Below are 19688 nucleotides of genomic sequence, written 5' to 3' on the forward strand. Positions count from 1 at the left end.
GAAATGCAAGACCAGCTCCCAGGAACCATATTATGCCAAGATCCTTCCACAAATAACAGGCGTCAAACATCAGCAACAAAGTATGTACAATTATATTTACAAGATGTGGACATCTGGCCATGGTGAGCAAAGTCATTATTGTGACTTACTCTCTTACTGCCACCCGTTCCCTTTTCCCTCCTCCCCACCTAGTGCTCCTCCTTAATGTGTCCCCAGTGCCTGCAGCAGGGCTGCTGTGTCTGTGAGGCACAGACTGCAGATGGCCTTCTAGGACACCCTGTACCAGCTCTGGACGGCAGCAGTCTGCGATGGGTGGGGTGCAGACGGTGGCAGGTGCAAAGGGGCAGTGGCAGTGGTGGGAGCCGAACTGCTGTCATTGTGAGAGAGGACGGCACCTTCCATTTCTAGCGGCCAACTGCCACTCCTCCGGGGCACAGCATCAGCATCCAGATCAATCAGCTGGAACACAGATTGCTGGCCTGCTTTGGCACCGTGAGATCCCCGTTGGACTGTGGGAGCTCCAGAGAGGATGGCAGCAGTCAGTGCTTACGTGGCATCAATCTGAGTCTGCATGAGAGCAGACTGAGTCTGCAACACAGTAGACTGAGAGTTGATGCCACCAACTAGTGACTGCATCACATCACGAAGGCCTTGCGTAGCTTCGGCTTCCCCGAACGCTACTGCACTCACTTGTGCGCCCATGAGGGCGGCCGCTCGCTCTTCCACCTTTGTGAGGGCGTGGAGTTCAGGCTCCCCTCCTCCGGTCTGCAGCTGTTGGCGGCTGTGGTGAGCGAGTTTCGCCTGCAATAATAAACAGATGAAGGTGTGAGTAAGTGTGCAGCTAATCGTCTGCCACATGTGCCTTGCAGAGTTGACTAGCTGCTACTGTACGGCAGTGAGCAGATGTCCATTTGACTCTCAGTTGCTGTGCAGAGTGGCTGTGTGACCAGTGGGATTTGGTGGCTACCAGCTAAGATTAAGGGTAAGGCTAACGTTTTCACAATGCGTATAAAGAATTAAAAGGTTGTAATAGGAGGGGTGTGGATGAGTAGGGGCCAAGAAGGAGAGCCCAGGGTATGGCTGCTGAACTGAGGCAGAACTTTGCAGTTCTCTTCAGCAACGAAGACCATGGCCTGGTACACATATTGAAGGAGCAGGTACTGCACAGACTGTACATTGTGTGTGACAGTGAGGTTCAAATTATGGCATTGTAAGGTTACTAGAAAGGGTACTCACCCGGACGACCCGAGTGAGGTCGTTTTATTCTTGCAACATTGTGTGGCAGTTCCGGACACCGTGCTTCGTGCAGACACGTGATGTGCCACCTCCCTCCACTAAAGCCAAAAATCTCTTAGCGGTAGCCTCCTGCCACTCTCAGGCTGCAGGACATCCGACCGCCTCTCAACAGCCTCCATCAAAGCCTCCAGGGCCACGTTGGAAAACCAGAGGGCACGCTGGCGACCTGCTGTCTCAGCCATGTTGGCACTCTGAGCAGACTGAGATGGAGAAACTGCGCCAGTGCAGAGTCATCTTCCATCCCTTTAAGAAGCAGCTGGCGCCGGAATGTCTAACGGGCATCACCTCATCCACATTCGCTCTGGGAATTTATTGCTATGGTTTTCCCCTTCATCGCCCTAAGAGAATTGTATAACAACTGATTTACCGATCCATTTCCCTCAGGGCGTTGAAACCTAATTTCGCGGTAGACGGCGTTAAATTTCACAAGACGCTACAGTTACCAACCAGTCAGGATTAACGCCTCAAAATGGGCGATACCGAAGTTCTCGCCGAAAAACTTTAAAAGAGCTAAATTTAAAGAAATTAGTGCACAACTAAAGCAAATGGATTGAGGCAGGTTGATCAACAAAAATCCAGTGAGTTGCCTTTAAAGGAATAATGTGAGGATGCAGGACAAATACATTGTTAACACCAACAAGTTCAGACTAAATAAACGTAATGTTAAATGGACTATCAAACAAATACATTTGGGTAGGGAAGGAATCCATCCCCATAAGGCAGCCCAGCTAATTTTCTGTCCATTTAAATGAATGGATGGAAAATCAATCTGCTCTGTTTAGACTACGCACATTTCCCAGACGGATTTTCATACATTTGCTTCAGTCAGGTGATCCAACCCCCAGTTGCAGGACCTAGAAAAGCTACCCCATTATTTTCTAAAATACCTAGTGCACTGAATTGGATGATCCCCAATATTGCCTCAAAACACTTTAGAAATCTTATCACTCGAAACAATTTTTGCTTAATGCTTTATGCTATTGTTGTTGAGCTTAACTTATATCATAAGTGAATAAATGAATGGCAATGATCACTTTTTTATGTGCAGAACAGCTCATTAAAATACCCATAAATTATATCGCACTGGTATTAGTGAGTTGCCTGCTAGCTATTTCTCCATGATAGACATTGATTTAGCGATTGTTTTGGGTTACATACTGGAGAATTTATAATAACTCAATATGTCCGCACAGTGCATGCGCTGGTGCTATCTCCTGATCCAATGATACAATTTGCCATTAAGTAATTCTGTGATTATCAGGTCTGAACTATGAGCTCAATTTTACCCAGTAATTTGCACCATTTTTTTGGCAGTCGCCACTTTTTTTTGCGTAACTTAAAAAATTTAAGTTTCCCCAAGGAATGTGCGCCAGCGTAACTCAGTTCGTTACGATTTTTTTAGGTTCGTTTTTTTTTTGCGTCATAGGGCGCGGAACCTGATGTCTGCGCCAGTTTTTGTCAATTATGGAAGTTTGCCCTCCAAATTTCTCCTAGGTCGGCGTATGTGACCACTCCCGAAAAACCTTCTGGTGGGTTAAGAAAAAGCAGCGCACATTGAAAAATCGGCGCAGAAAGACGCCGTTGTTTCTCAGCGAAGTTTTGGAGGGAGTCAAGAAGACTTAAATATGCATAATAAAGATTAATTTTTTTACTTTCTAATGCAGTAAATGAAAGTTTGATGGAATTCTGTAAGTTTACATATTTTTGCAACTGACACGCCACCACCGAACGTCTGCAAACAGGGTTGGAGGGTCGGAGTGTCGGCCGGCAGAATCGGTTCCGCGCCTGGACACAGGGACTTGGGGCTTGGCTGCAAAAGAAGCCCGGGGATGTGGGGGGCTGTGGAAGGTGATCGGAAGGCATCAGAAGCCTGCACTATGCATTAAATCAAGCCCGGGTGGATGAGGGCTATGGAAGGCGATCGGAAGGCATCACAAGACTGCACTATGCATCAAATGTAGCTCGGGGGGTTGGGGGTAGGGTTGGGAGTTCCTGATCACTGCGCCTGCTCAGACCTGGGTGTGGTCCATACAGACCTGTGGGGAAGTGGCATACAAATTGGCCAGAAATAGCAGCGAACCTGGGGACTGGGAGAAATTTAGAACTCAGCAGAGGAGGACAAAGGGTTTGATTAGGGCAGGGAAAATGGAGTACGAGAAGAAGCTTGCAGGGAACATTAAGGCGGATTGCAAAAGTTTCTATAGGTATGTAAAGAGAAAAAGGTTAGTAAAGACAAACGTAGGTCCCCTGCAGTCAGAATCAGGGGAAGTCATAACGGAGAACAAAGAAATGGCAGACCAATTGAACAAGTACTTTGGTTCGGTATTCACTAAGGAGGACACAAACAACCTTCCGGATATAAAAGGGGTCAGAGGGTCTAGAAGGGAGGAGGAACTGAGGGAAATCTTTATTAGTCGGGAAATTGTGTTGGGGAAATTGATGGGATTGAAGGCCGATAAATCCCCAGGGCCTGATGGACTGCATCCCAGAGTACTTAAGGAGGTGGCCTTGGAAATAGCGGATGCATTGACAGTCATTTTCCAACATTCCATAGACTCTGGATCAGTTCCTATGGAGTGGAGGGTAGCCAATGTAACCCCACTTTTTAAAAAAGGAGGGAGAGAGAAAACAGGGAATTATAGACCAGTCAGCCTGACCTCAGTAGTGGGTAAAATGATGGAATCAATTATTAAGGATGTCATAGCAGCGCATTTGGAAAATGGTGACATGATCGGTCCAAGTCAGCATGGATTTGTGAAGGGGAAATCATGTTTGACAAATCTTCTGGAATTTTTTGAGGATGTTTCCAGTAAAGTGGACAAAGGAGAACCAGTTGATGTGGTATATTTGGACTTTCAGAAGGCTTTCGACAAGGTCCCACACAAGAGATTAATGTGCAAAGTTAAAGCACATGGGATTGGGGGTAGTGTGCTGACGTGGATTGAGAACTGGTTGTCAGACAGGAAAGAGTAGGAGTAAATGGGTACTTTTCAGAATGGCAGGCAGTGACTAGTGGGGTACCGCAAGGTTCTGTGCTGGGGCCCCAGCTGTTTACATTGTACATTAATGATTTAGACGAGGGGATTAAATGTAGTATCTCCAAATTTGCGGATGACACTAAGTTCGGTGGCAGTGTGAGCTGCGAGGAGGATGCTATGAGGCTGCAGAGTGACTTGGATAGGTTAGGTGAGTGGGCAAATGAATGGCAGATGAAGTATAATGTGGATAAATGTGAGGTTATCCACTTTGGTGGTAAAAACAGAGAGACAGACTATTATCTGAATGGTGACAGATTAGGGAAAAGGGAAGGTGCAACGAGACCTGGGTGTCATGGTACATCAGTCATTGAAGGTTGGCATGCAGGTACAGCAGGCGGTTAAGAAAGCAAATGGCATGTTGGCCTTCATAGCGAGGGGATTTGAGTACAGGGGCAGGGAGGTGTTGCTACAGTTGTACAGGGCCTTGGTGAGGCCACACCTGGAGTATTGTGTACAATTTTGGTCTCCTAACTTGAGGAAGGACTTTCTTGCTATTGAGGGAGTGCAGCGAAGATTCACCAGACTGATTCCCGGGATGGCGGGACTGACCTATCAAGAAAGACTGGATCAACTGGGCTTGTATTCACTGGAGTTCAGAAGAATGAGAGGGGACCTCATAGAAACGTTTAAAATTCTGACGGGTTTGGACAGGTTAGATGCAGGAAGAATGTTCCCAATGTTGGGGAAGTCCAGAACCAGGGGTCACAGTCTAAGGATAAGGGGTAAGCCATTTAGGACTGAGATGAGGAGAGACTTCTTCACCCAGAGAGTGGTGAACCTGTGGAATTCTCTGCCACAGAAAGTGGTTGGGGCCAGTTCACTAAATATATTCAAAAGGGAGTTAGATGAAGTCCGTACTACTCGGGGGATCAAGGGGTATGGCGAGAAAGCAGGAAGGGGGTACTGAAGTTTCATGTTCAGCCATGAACTCATTGAATGGCGGTGCAGGCTAGAAGGGCTGAATGGCCTGCTCCTGCACCTATTTTCTATGTTTCTATGTTTCTATGAAAGAGAACAAAGAACCGTGTCCTGCCTGCCTGCCATTTTGAACTTGTTGCAAAAGTAAAATTTAAGCATGAGGGCTGTATTTAACTGTCATTGTAACCCATGTATAAACTGACCTAAGTTGTACACTGTGAGAACATTGACCACTAGGTGGTGAACTTGTGGGAGACACTCCTAACCTGGTCTTTCAGTTATAAAAGGGGAAGCTATACCCAGCTTCATCACTTCAATGCTGGAATAAAAGTTGCTGGTCACAAAGTGACCTTCTCTCAAGCAAGGGCCTCGTGTGCATTTGTACAGTATAGTAAGGACATATCATTGGCGACGAGAAACTGAGATTTAAACCACGCGAGCATGGCCACTAGCAGCACAGACGAGAAGTACTGTTTTGGTGATGATTGCGACGACTTTATTGAGAGACTACTGCAAAGCTTCGTCACTAAGGAATGGCTGGGACAGGAGTCGGCTGAAAAACGCAGGGCTCATCTCCTGACGGTTTGTGGGTCCAGGACGTACTCCCTGATGAAGGACCTTCTAGCGCCAGAGAAGCCGGCGGATAAGACGTTCGAAGAGCTCAGTAAGTTGATCGGGGAACACTTTAAACCGGTGAGCAGCATGCACATGGCGAGACACCGGTTTTATATGCACCGGCGGCGAGAAAGGCAAAGCGTTCCAGACTTCGTGGCAGATCTCCGGCGACTGGCGAGCCTATGTAAGTTCCCAGATGCATGCAGAGCGGAGATGCTGCGAGACTTTTTTTATTGAGGGCATCGGGCATGCTGCGGTTTTCAGGAAACTGATTGAGACCAAAGACTTGACCTTGGAAACAGCGGCTTTGATGGCCCAGACATTTATCTCAGGGGAGGAAGAGACGAGAATGATGTTTGACAAAAATCTTGGTTTAAATGCGGCAAATGGACAGGGAGTCAACATTGTTAACGCGACACACAGTTCCCCAGGCAGACAGTGGCAATCGGACATGCCCGAGCATGTAGTCGAACCCAAAGGGGTAATTCAACAGAGACAATGGCTAGCTGATCAGCAATTCACGCCATCGCAAGCGACCAGTAATGGGGCCATCAACACCTGTTAATGGTGTGCTTAAAAACAGTTACACAGACAGTCAGAGATGAACGCCAGTTAATGGGCCTTTTGTTTCCAACAATGGCTCATGTTGGAGGGTGGAGGCAAACACAGAGCCAGAGCTTGCAGGCATCAGCAATACACCTGCAGAAATTGCAATATCAGCGCTCACTTGGCGCGTATGTGCAGGAAGCCTGCAGCCAGGTTGATGTACGAGGAGGACGGGGACGATGTAAGCCCTACGAGGCCAAATGGACACTGGGGGAAATCGCTGGAAGCTGAAGTTCAGCGAGTTCATGTGGAGCACATAATACAGTTCATACATCAGGACGCCACCGATAATGATGAAAGTGCTCCTCAATGGCATCCCAATATCAATGGAGCTAGACACAGGGGCCAGCCAGTCCCTGATGAGTATCAAACAGTTCGACAAGTTGTGGACGTCCAAGGCCAGGAGGCCAAAATTATTGCCGATTGACGCACAGCTATGGACATATATAAAGGAGATCATTCCGGTGCTAGGCAGCGCCACGGTAGTCGTGACCCACAAAGATTTGGAGAACAGGTTGCCACTCTGGATTCTTCCGGGGGACGGTCCCGCACTACTGGGGAGGAGTTGGCTTGCTGTCATGAACTGGAAATGGGGCGATGTCAATGCAATTTCTTCTGTGGAGCGAATATCATACTCGCAGGTCCTGGACAAATTTGACTCATTATTTCAACCCGGCATTGGCACTTTCATGGGGACCAAGGTAGTGATTCACATAAACCCGGACGCCAGGCCAGTACACCACAAGGCCAGAGCGGTGCCATATGTGATGCGGGAAAAGATGGAAGGCGAATAGGACCGCCTGCTGAGGGAAGGCATCATCTCGCCAGTCGAATTCAGTGACTGGGCGAGCCCGATCATGCCGGTGCTCAAGGAGGATGGGTCGATCAGGATATGTGGTGATTACAAGGCCACCATCAATCGGGTGTCACTCCAAGACCAGTACCCGCTACCAAGAGCGGAGGACCTCTTCGCGACGCTATCCGGTGGAAAAATGTTTTCAAAATTGGACCTGACCTCAGCTTACATGACCCAGGAGCTGGCGAGTGAGTCGAAGAAGCTGACCACCATCATGACACACAAGGGGTTGTTTGAGTACAACAGATGTCCGTTTGGGATTCGTTCAGCCATCGTGATCTTTCAACGCAATAATGAAAGCCTCCTCAAGTCGATTCCAAGGACAGTGGTTTTTCAAGACGACATCCTCACCACGGGTTGTGATACTGAAGAACACCTCCACAAGCTGGAGGAGGTGCTACGCAGACTGGATCGGGTAGGTCTGCGACTGAAAAAGGTGAAGTGCGTCTTCCCAACTCCAGAGGTAGAATTCCTGGGGATGAGGGTAGCAGCAGACGGGATCAGACCTACTGCGTCCAAAACAGAAGCGATCCAGAGAGCACCCAGACCCCATAACACGATGGAGCTGCATTCGTTCCTCGGGCTCCTGAACTATTTTGGTAACTTTCTTCCCAAATTGAGCATGCTGTTAGAGCCGCTACACGTGCTCCTACGCAAAGGTCGCGAATGGGTCTAGGGGGACAGCCAGGAAAGGGATTTTGAAAGAGCACAAAATTTGTTATGCTCCAACAATCTGTTAACGCTATATGACCCATGTAAGAAACTTGTTTTAACGTTCGACGCGTCGTCCTATGGGGTCGGGTGTGTGTTGCAGCATGTTAATGCCAAGGGTCAGTTACAGCCGATAGCTTATGCCTCCAGAAGTCTGTCCCAGGCAGAACGGGGCTACGGGATGGTAGAAAAGGAAGCGCTTGCATGTGTATATTCTGTAAAATAAAAATGCACCAGTACCTGTTTGGCAGGAAATTTGAGCTGGAGACAGATCACAAACCCCTAACGTCCCTTTTGGCCGACAACAAGGCCATAAATGCAAATGCATCGGCCCGCATACAGAGGTGGGCACTCACGTTAGCCACTTATGACTATACAATTCGGCACAGACTGGGCACTGAAAACTACGCCGATGCACTCAGCAGGCTCCCACTAGCCACCACCGAGGGGGCAATCGAGCATGCTGCTAAGATGGTCATGGCTGTGGAAGCTTTCGAATGCGAAGCTCACCCGTGACAGTCCGTCAGATCAAAGTCTGGACAAATAGAGACCGGCTACTGTGTTTAGTCAAGAAATGTTTCCTTAATGGGGACAGGGCAGCCACGTACAGGGCATGCCCTGAGGAATTCAAACCATTTCACAGGCGCAAGGATGAACTCTCGATTCAGGCCGATTGCCTACTATGGGGAAACCAAGTAGTCATGCTCATCAGAGAACTCCACAATGAGCACCCAGGCATTGTCGTGATGATGGCAATTGCCAGGTCACATGTTTGGTGGCCAGGGATAGATGCAGACCTGGAACTTTGCGGTTTGCAGGTGCAACATGTGTGCCCAGCTGGGCAATGCGCCCAGGGAAGCCCCCCTTAGCCCCTGGTCCTGGCCCGCCAAACCATGGTCATGCATCCATGTGGACTACGCAGGTCCTTTCATGGGAAAAATGTTTTTGATTGTAGTAGATGCCTACTCCAAATGGATCGAGTGTGACATTCTCAATTCAAGCACATCCTCAGCCATAGTAGAAAGTCTACGGGCAATGTTCGCCGCCCATGGTCTACCTGACGTCTTGGTCAGTGACAATGGCCCGTGCTTTACAAGCATTGAATTCCAGGACTTCATGGCAGGAAATGGTATCAACCATGTCAGAACAGCATTGTTCAAGCCGGCCTCAAATGGCCAGGTGGAACGAGCAGTCAGATAATCAAACAAGGGATGCTCAGAATCCAAGGGGGTTCCCTACAAAGCCGCTTATCACGCCTCCTTTTGGCCAATAGATCCCGACCACACTCGCTCACAGGGGTCTCACCCGCAGAGCTGCTAATGAAAAGGATGCTCAAAACCAGGTTATCCCTCATACACCCCACCATGAAAACAATTGTTGAGAGCAGGCGCCAGTCACAATGTGACTACCACGACGGGAATGCGAGAGCGCGATGTCAATAACCCTGTCTTTGTTCTCAACTACGCTGCAGGGCCCAAATGGCTCGCAGGCACTGTGATTGCCAAAGAGGGGAATAGGATTCTGGTAGTTAAATTTACCAGTGGACAAATCTGCCGCAAACATGTGGATCAAACAAAAAGAAGGTTCAGCAACCCCAAAGAAGAAGCAGAGGAAGAACACGATGTAGAGTTTACTCCACCACAGGTGGCTGAACACCGGAACCAAGTGGAGGAGAGCCCAGTCACTGTGGGCAGTCCGGACAGGCCTGAGGCACCACAAACAGCAGACACTCAGGCCAGCGCCCAACAACCAGAGCCCCAACTCAGGCAATCTACAAGGGAGCGGAAACCACCAGAGAGACTTAACCTGTGATCCCAATAAGACTTTGGGGGGGAGGTGATGTCATGTATTTAACTGTCATTGTAACCCATGTATAAACTGACTAATTGTACACTGTGAGAAATTGACCACTAGGTGGTGAACTTGTGGGAGACACTCCTAACCTGGTCTTTCAGGTATAAAAGGGGAAGCTCCACCCACCTTCATTCCAGTGCTGGAATAAAAGTTGCTGGTCACAGAGTGACCTTCTCTCAAGCATGGGCCTCGTGTGCATTTGTAATGTATAGTAAGGACATATCAAGGGCAATACTGACAATGCCATAGCTTGTGCAAGCCTTCTGCATGATAGTGCGGCAGAGGAGACAATTGATTTGATGTCATCGCATGAGGAACCTCAGAACCGATAGGGTGCTGGGCAGGAGGCCTTACCCACATCGGGTATTTCGAGACAGGTGTTTGTATCTGCACCTGAGTGAGGCAGACTATGTCAGAAGACTGCGTTTCCGCAAAGAAGTTGTAACTGAGATCTGTGGTAAAAGCAGACCTGCAACCTAGAGTGTTAGGAAGACTGCTTTGTCAGTTGAAGTGAAGGTTACAGCTGCACTTTCATTCTATGCATCCAGATTGTTCCAAGCTACAACTGGGGATGTGTGCACCATTTCTCAACATGCAACACATGTCTGCATTTGGAAGGTGACTGCTGCACGACATGCCCGGAGGAATGACGACATAAAGTTCCCCATGACCACCCAGGCAATGTGTGACAGGGCTGTGGGCTTCTCCAGGAATGATGCCTTCGCAAAGGTACAGGGCCTTTGGAGGATTCTGAGATGTACAGGAACAGAAAAGCCTTTCAATCCATTAATGTGCAGCTCGTGTGTGATGACATGTATCGCATCATGTTAGTTGATGCAAGATTCCCCGGGAGCATCTATTATGCATTCATCCCATGTGAGAGCATTATATCTGCCATGTTTCAGCAGCAGCCAGAAGGGCAGAGCTGACTATTGGGAGATAAAGGGTACGGCCTCGCCACCTGGCTCATGGCTCCGCTATGCGCAACACGGATTAAAGCTGGCCGGGAATACAACATGTCACACATTGCGACGTGTAGCATAATAGAGAGGATCATTGGTATCTTGAAATAGCGTTTCTGATGCCTGGACCATTCCAGAGGCTACTTACTATATGCCCCTGAGATTGTCGGTCAGTTCACTATTGTGTACTGCATAACTTATCCATCATGAGGCAGCAGCAGATGGTAGTGGAAGACCTATCTGAGGTGAGAGTAGTTGATGATAATGATGAGGAAGATGCAGATGACGAGGAGGAGGAGGATGACATTCAGGAGTGTTTAAACGAATATGGCAGGGGGATGGGAACCTATGCAGCGAGACAGGGCGAAGTAATATGGAGTCAGAAACAGATGGTAGAAAGGTAAAAAGCAATAGTGGAAGACCGAGTAAACAAAGGCAAGAAACTAAAAGGGCCACACTACATCATAATTCTAAAAGGACAAAGGGTGTTAAAAAAAACAAGCCTGAAGGCTTTGTGTCTTATGCAAGGAGTATCCATAATAAGGTGGATGAATTAACTGTGCAAATAGATGTTAACAGATATGATGTGATTGGGATACAGAGACGTGGCTCCAGGATGATCAGGGCTGGGAACTCAACATCCAAGGGTATTCAACATTCAGGAAGGATAGAATAAAAGGAAAAGGAGGTGGGTAGCATTGCTGGTTAAAGAGGAGATTAATGCAATAGTTAGGAAGGACATTAGCTTGGATGATGTGGAATCTATATGGGTAGAGCTGCAGAACACCAAAGGGCAAAAAACATTAGTGGGAGTTGTGTACAGACCTCCAAACGGTAGTAGTGATGTTGGGGAGGGCATCAAACAGGAAATTAGGGGTGCATGCAGTAAAGGTGCAGCAGTTATCATGGGTGACTTTAATATGCATATCGATGAGGCTTACCAAACTGGAAGCAATACGGTGGAGGAGGATTTCCTGGAGTGCACAAGGGATGGTTTTCTAGACCAATATGTCGGGGAACCAACTAGGGGGGAGGCCATCTTAGACTGGGTGTTGTGTAATGAGAAAGGATCAATTAGCAATTTTGTTGTGTGCGGCCTCTTGGGGAAGAGTGACCATAATATGGTGGAATTCTACGTTAGGATGGAAAATGAAACAGTTAATTCAGAGACCATGGTCCAGAACTTAAAGAAGGGTAACTTTGAAGGTATGAGGTGTGAATTGGCTAGGATAGATTGGCGAATGATACTTAAGGGGTTGACTGTGGATGGGCAATGCAGACATTTAGAGACCGCATGGATGAACTACAACAATTGTACATCCCTGTCTGGCGTAAAAATAAAAAAGGGAAGGTGGCTCAACCGTGGCTATCAAGGGAAATCAGGGATAGAATTAAAGCCAAGGAAGTGGCATACAAATTGGCCAGAAATAGCAGCGAACCCGGAGACTAGGAGAAATTTAGAACTCAGCAGAGAAGGACAAAGGGTTTGATTAGGGCAGGGAAAATAGAGTACGAGAGGAAGTTTGCAGGGAACATTAAGATGGACTGCAAAAGCTTCTATAGATCTGTAAAGAGAAAAAGGTTAGTAAAGACAAATGTAGGTCCCCTGCAGTCTGAATCAGGGGAACTCATAACGAGGAACAAAGAAATGGCAGACCAATTGAACAAGTACTTTGGTTCGGTATTCATTAAGGAGGACACAAATAACCGTCCGGATATAAAAGGGGTCAGAGGGTCCAATAAGAAGGAGGAACTGAGGGAAATCCTTATTAGTCGGGAAATTGTGTTGGGGAAATTGATGGGATTGAAGGCCGATAAATCCCGAGGGCCTGATGGACTGCATCCCAGAGTACTTAAGGAGGTGGCCTTGGAAATAGCGGATGCATTGACAGTCATTTTCCAACATTCCATAGACTCTGGATCAGTTCCTATGGAGTGGAGGGTAGCCAATGTAACCCCACTTTTTAAAAAAGGAGGGAGAGAGAAAACGGAAATATAGACCAGTCAGCCTGACATCGGTAGTGGGTAAAATGATGGAATCAATTATTAAGGATGTCATAGCAGCGCATTTGGAAAGAGGTAACATGATAGGTCCAAGTCAGCATGGATTTGTGAAAGGGAAATCATGCTTGACAAATCTTCTGGAATTTTTTGAGGATGTTTCCAGTAGAGTGGACAAGGGAGAACCAGTTGATGTGGTATATTTGGACTTTCAGAAGGCTTTCGACAAGGTCCCACACAAGAGATTAATGTGCAAAGTTAAAGCACATGGGATTGAGGGTAGTGTGCTGACGTGGATTAAGAACTGGTTGGCAGAAAGGAAGCAAAGAGTAGGAGTAAATGGGTACTTTTCAGAATGGCGGGCAGTGACTGGTGGGGTACCGCAAGGTTCTGTGCTGGGGCCCCAGCTGTTTACATTGTACATTAATGATTAATCGAGGGGATTAAATGTAGTATCTCCAAATGTGTGAATGACACTAAGTTGGGTGGCAGTGTGAGCTGCGAGGAGCATGCTATGAGGCTGCAGAGTGACTTGGATAGGTTAGGTGAGTTGGCAAATGCATGGCAGATGAAGTATAATGTGGATAAATGTGAGGTTATCCACTTTGGTGGTAAAAACAGAGAAACAGACTATTATCTGAATGGTGACAGATTAGGAAAAGGGGAGGTGCAACGAGACCTGGGTGTCATGGTACATCAGTCATTGAAGGTTGGCATGCAGGTACAGCAGGGGGTTAAGAAAGCAAATGGCATGTTGGCCTTCATAACGAGGAGATTTGTGTACAGGGGCAGGGAGGTGTTACTACAGTTGTACAGGGCCTGGGTGAGGCCACACCTGGAGTATTGTGTACAGTTTTGGTCTCCTAACTTGAGGAAGGATATTCTTGCTTTTGAGGGTGTGCGGCGAAGGTTCACCAGACTGATTCCCGGGATGGCGGGACTGAACTATCAAGAAAGACTGGATCAACAGGGCTTGTATTCACTGGAGTTCAGAAGAATGAGAGGGGATCTCATAGAAACGTTTAAAATTCTGATTTACACAGGTTAGATACAGGAAGAATGTTCCCAATTTTGGGGAAGTCCAGAACCAGGGGTCACAGTCTAAGGATAAGGGGTAAACCATTTAGGACCGAGATGAGGAGAAACTTCTTCACCCAGAGAGTGGTGAACCTGTGGAATTCTCTACCACAGAAAGTTGTTGAGGCTAATTCACTAAATATATTCAAAAAGGAGATGGATGTAGTCCTTACTACTAGGGGGATCAAGGGGTATGGCGAGAAAGCAGGAATGGGGTACTGAAGTTGCATGTTCAGCCATGAACTCATTGAATGGCGGTGCAGGCTCGAAGGGCCAAATGGCCTACTCCTGCACCTATTTTCTATGTTTCTAAGTCATGCAACTACCTGAACCTGGAGCACGACGGCGGAGGAGGGCGGGCCGTCATGCCCCTTTAACGATTGCTCGAGCCTTGCGCCAGCAGCTCGTCCGTGAACGCTTTTCTGCCTGTCGGCTCAGCGGCAACTATGCCACATGGGACCATGTTTACTGTTGGACCTGTTCCGTAATGTTGTGCTGTGTTGATGGAACAAATGATGGCAATGATTCTTGTTTACTTCCAAAGTTGTGTTAATAAACAAATAATGGAAATGATTCTTCTTGAGTTCCAAAGGTTGTGTTAATAATGGAACAAATAATGTAAATGATTCAGTTATAATTTAAAATACATTTTATTCAAAAGTTTAACAAATATTTGTTTGTACTTAGCTTAACTTTAATAAACATATTCTTGCATCAAACTTTAAAGTTTTCACTTAAGATCACTTGCAAACTTTAAGATCACTTACTAACTTTTAAACTTGTAAACTTACATAACTTGCAAAATATTTTTAACTTGAGAACAGTTACAACAGTAACAACAATAATAACAACAACAACAGCAACAGCAGCAGCAAAGAAAGGCTGCACCCATCTCTCCTCCACCTTATTCTGAGACCGCCCGCTGCGCTTGGTCTTGTTGACTCCACCCCTGCCCGCAGGCGGTGGCGCAACTTTTCTCGGGTTGGTACCAAGCTTATTCTTTCGAACTTCTCGAGTAATGCGCACTTCTTGATTGGAGGGGGCGGGGGTGGGCGGGGGGGAGGCAGGCGGTAATGTGGAAGGCCTGGCTTGGCCCTCTTCAGAGGCTGGTCTGCTGGGGATTGGAGTGGGAGTGGCATTTGATTCTGTCAATGGGTGCAGGTTCTGGGCGTGTTCCCTTATTGTCTCAGCTACCTCCAACATTCCCTCCCTCATGTGCTCCGCCACTGTCTCAGCTACCTGTGACATGCCCTCCCTCATGTTCACCAACAGTGTCTCAACTACCTGCACCATTCCCTCCCTCATGTTCAATGAGAGTGTTTGCACTACCTGCGACATTCCCTCCCTCATGTTCACTGACAGTATATCAGCTACCTGCGACATTCCCTCCCTCATGCGCACCAACATGGTTTCAGCTGACTGAGATATTCCCTCCCTCATGTTCCAGGACAGCGTTCCTATTTCTCGTGAGAGTGTTGTTACTTCTCCTGACAGTCCTGACACCTCATCACCCACCCCACCGATGATGTCCAGGAGTGATCGCGTAAGGTCAATGCTCTCCGCACTCATTGCCAACATGTGAACCACATCAGTTGGATCCTGCACCTCAGGAGAGCACGGTCAACTCTCCTTCCCTTCCTAACCCTGGGTGTGGCTCACTGCATCCTGCTGGGAGCCGCAGCCTTGGATGGTGGGGCCCTGGGTGTGCCTCGCTGCACCCCACCACTGGGAGCCGCAGTCTCGGAAGGTGGGGCCCTGGGTGTGCTTTGCTGTATCCCACTGGGATCCGCAGACTGGGATGGTGAGGCCCTGGGTGTGCCTTACTGCACTCCACTGGGTCCCACAGTCTTGGATGGTGGGGCCCTGGGTGTGCCTTACTGCACTCCACTGGGTCCCACAGCCTTGGATGGTGGGGCCCTGGGTGTGCCTTGCTGCATCCCACTGGGACCCGCAGCCTCGGACGGTGGGGTTCTGGGTGTGCCTCGCTGTACCCCACCACTGGGACCCGCAGCCTCGGACGGTGGGGTTCTGGGTGTGCCTCGCTGTACCCCACCACTGGGACCCGCAGCCTCGGACGGTGAGGCCTTGGGTGTGCCTCGCTGTACCCCATTGGAATCCCCAGCCTCGGATGGTGGGAAACCATGGAATGTCCCACCAACACTCAAACCACGATTCAGGGAATGGGCTAGCACCTCAATGGGCGGCACCTGCACCTCCTCAAAAGTGAGTACAACAGTGGGTACTTCATCCATCCCCTCCACCTTACCCCTATGCTCTTGGTCTGGAAGGTCGGATTGGAACATGTTCTGCTCTTCAGGCACATTCTCATCTGAATTTCCTTCTGCATCGTCAGGGTTGGCCTCATGTTCTGCAAAATATAACAGAATAGACAAATGGTTACCAGCAGAGGAGGGGGCAGTGTGCGTGGAATGAGTAGGCTCACACAGCGTAGGCAGCAGGCTCATTTGAAGGACCACGATGAATGGTAGCTCATTGCATCAACCGAAGCGTAGCTGATGGAGACATCCCTGTTGTGTATCTGTAAAGCATGCACTCCCATGTTCCGCCACCAGGGAGCTCATCCCCTGAAGTCCCAAGGGATCCCAGCATCCCTCGGGAGCACTGTATATAAGCCAGCCCCTAAGGCCTGTTCCTCACTCTGGAATGTCTTTTTAAAGATTGAGGTCACTGTTACTTTAACCTCCCTGTGTACAGCCTCATCTGTGTTAGGAACACAGTAACTGGCGACGAGAATACGAATCCAATGCAAAGATGCAACAAACTGTGGGCATCCTGGAGAGGTTCTCGGAGGGTGAGGACTGGGAATCCTATGTCGAATGGCTAGACCAGTACTTTGTAGCCAACGAGCTGGACGGAGAAGGAAGGACTGCAAAAAGGAGAGTGGTCCTCCTCACAGTCTGCGGGGCACCAACCTACAGCTTCATGAAGAATCTTCTGGCTCCGGTGAAACCCACAGATAAGTCGTATTAGGAGCTGTGTACACTGGTTCGAGAGCATCTTAACCCGAGGGAGAGCGTGCTGATGGCGAGGTATCGGTTCTACACGTGCCAGCGATCTGAAGGTCAGGACGTGGCGAGCTACGTCGCTGAGCCAAGGTGACTTGCAAGACAATGTGAGTTTGATGGCTACCTGGAGAAAATGCTCAGAGACTTTTTTGTACTGGGCATTGGCCACGAGACCATCCTACGGAAACTTTTGATTGTAGAGACACCGACCCTCAGTAAGGCCATTGAGATAGCACAGGCGTTTATGTCCACCAGTGATAATACCAAACAAATCTCTCAGCACACCACTGCTAGCAATGTTCATAAATTAACTGGAACTGTGTTTGCGAACAGAAATGTACAGGGCAGAAACCACGAGTCTGCAACTGCCAGCAGGCCTCAGGTGACTCAGATGACTCAGAGTCCCCAACAAAGGATGAATGCAAGGCAATTCACACCTTGTTAGCGTTGTGGAGGCTTCCATGCAGCCTATTCATGCCGCTTCAAAGGTTATATTTGCAAGAGCTGTGGAACAATGGGGCACCTCCAACGAGCTTGCAAACAAGCTGCAAGCTCTGCAAAACCTGCTAACCACCACGTGGCAGAGGAAGATCGGTCCATGGTGGATCAAAGCAATTTCGAGCCTCAGAGAGAGGAGGCAGATGCTGAAGTACACGGGGTGCACACATTTTTGACGAAATGTCCACCTATAATGCTAAACGTAAAATTGAATGGCTTACCCGTAGCCATGGAACTGGATACTGGCGCTAGCCAATCCATCATGAGTAAAAAGATGTTTGAGAGAATGTGGTGCAACAAGGCATTCAGACCAGCCCTGAGCCCCATCCACACGAAACTGAGAACGTACACCAAAGAGCTTATCACTGTCCTGGGCAGCACCATGTTCAAGGTCACCTACGAGGGCACGGTGCATGAACTGCCACTCTGGATTGTCCCGGGCGATGGCCCCACACTGCTTGGAAGGAGCTGGCTGGGCAAAATCCGCTGGAACTGGGATGACATTCGAGCGCTATCACATGTTGATGAGGCCTCATGTACCCAGGTTCTTCACAAATTTCCTTCCCTTTTTGAGCCAGGCATTGGAAACTTTTCCGGGGCGAAGGTGCGGATCCACTTGGTCCAAGAGGCACGACCCATTCACCACAAGGCGCGAGCGGTACCTCACGTGATGAGGGAGAGAGTGGAAATCGAGCTGGACAGGCTGCAACGCGAGGGCATCAGTGGAATTCAGCGAGTGGGCCAGTCCGATTGTTCCAATACTCAAAAGTGATGTCACGGTCAGGATTTGTGGCGATTATAAAGTAACTATTAATCGTTTCTCACTACAGGACCAATACCCGCTACCTAAGGCAGATGACCTATTTGCGACGTTGGCAGGAGGCAAGACGTTCACCAAGCTCGACCTGACTTCGGCCTCCATGACGCAGGAGCTGGAGGAGTCTTTGAAGGGCCTCACCTGCATCAACACGCACAAGGGACTGTTGATCTACAACAGATGCCTGTTTGGAATTCGGTCGGCTGCAGCGATCTTCCAGAGAAACATGGAGAGCCTACTCAAGTCGGTACCACACACGGTGGTCTTTCAGGACAACATATTGGTCATGGGTCGGGACACCGCCTAGCACCTACAAAACCTGGAGGAAGTCCTCTAGTGACTGAATTTCGTAGGGCTGCGGCTGAAGAGGTCGAAATGCATCTTCATGGCAACAGAAGTGGAGTTTTTGGGGAGAAAGATCATGGCGGACGGCATTCGGCCCACAGACGCCAAGACAGAGGCTATCAGGAATGCGCTCAGGCCACAGAACGTCACGGAGCTGCGGTCGTTCCTGGGACTCCTCAACTATTTTGATAACTTCCTACCAGGGTTAAGCACCCTTTTCGAGCCCCTACCTGTGTTATTGCACAAAGGTGAGAACTGGGTATGGAGAAAAAAAACAAGTAATTGCTTTTGAGAAAGCCAGAAACTTTTTATGCTCCAACAAGCTGCTTGTATTGTATAACCCTTGTAAAAGACTTATGCTAGCATGTGATGTGTCGTCATACGGAGTCGGGTGTGTATTACAACAAGCTAACGTTGCGGGGAAGTTGCAACCTGTCACCTATGCTTCCAGGAGCTTGTCTAAGGCCGAGAGGGCCTACAGCATGATTGAGAAAGAGGCATTAGCGTGTGTGTTCGGGGTAAAGAAAATGCATCAGTACCTGTTTGTCCTCAAATTTGAGCTGGAAACCGATCACAAGCCCCTCCCATCCCTGTTCGCTGAAAACAAGGGGATAAATACTAATGTCTCAGCCCGCATACAAAGGTGGGCACTCGCGCTATCAGTATATAACTATACCACCCGCCACAGGCCAGGCACCGAGAACTGTGCGGATGCTCTCAGTCGGCTACCATTGCCCACCATGGGGGTGGAAATGGCGCAGCCTGCAAACTTGTTGATGGTGGAGCAGCCTGCAGACTTGTTGATGGTCATGGAAGCGTTTGAAAATGATAAATCACCTGTCACGGCCCGCCAGATTAGGACTTGGACCAGCCAAGATCCTATGCTGTCCCTCGTAAAAAAACTGTGTACTGCATGGGAGATGGGCCAGCAACCCCGTTGAAATGCAAGAGCCAATCAAGCCGTTCCAGCGGCGAAAGGACGAGCTGTCCATTCAGGCAGACTGCCTGTTGTGGGGGAACCGTGTAGTGCTGCCAAAAAAGGGCAGGGAGATGTTCATCTCGGATCTC

This window comes from Pristiophorus japonicus, chromosome 4, assembly GCF_044704955.1.
Source record: "Pristiophorus japonicus isolate sPriJap1 chromosome 4, sPriJap1.hap1, whole genome shotgun sequence".
Lineage (NCBI taxonomy): Eukaryota > Metazoa > Chordata > Chondrichthyes > Pristiophoridae > Pristiophorus > Pristiophorus japonicus.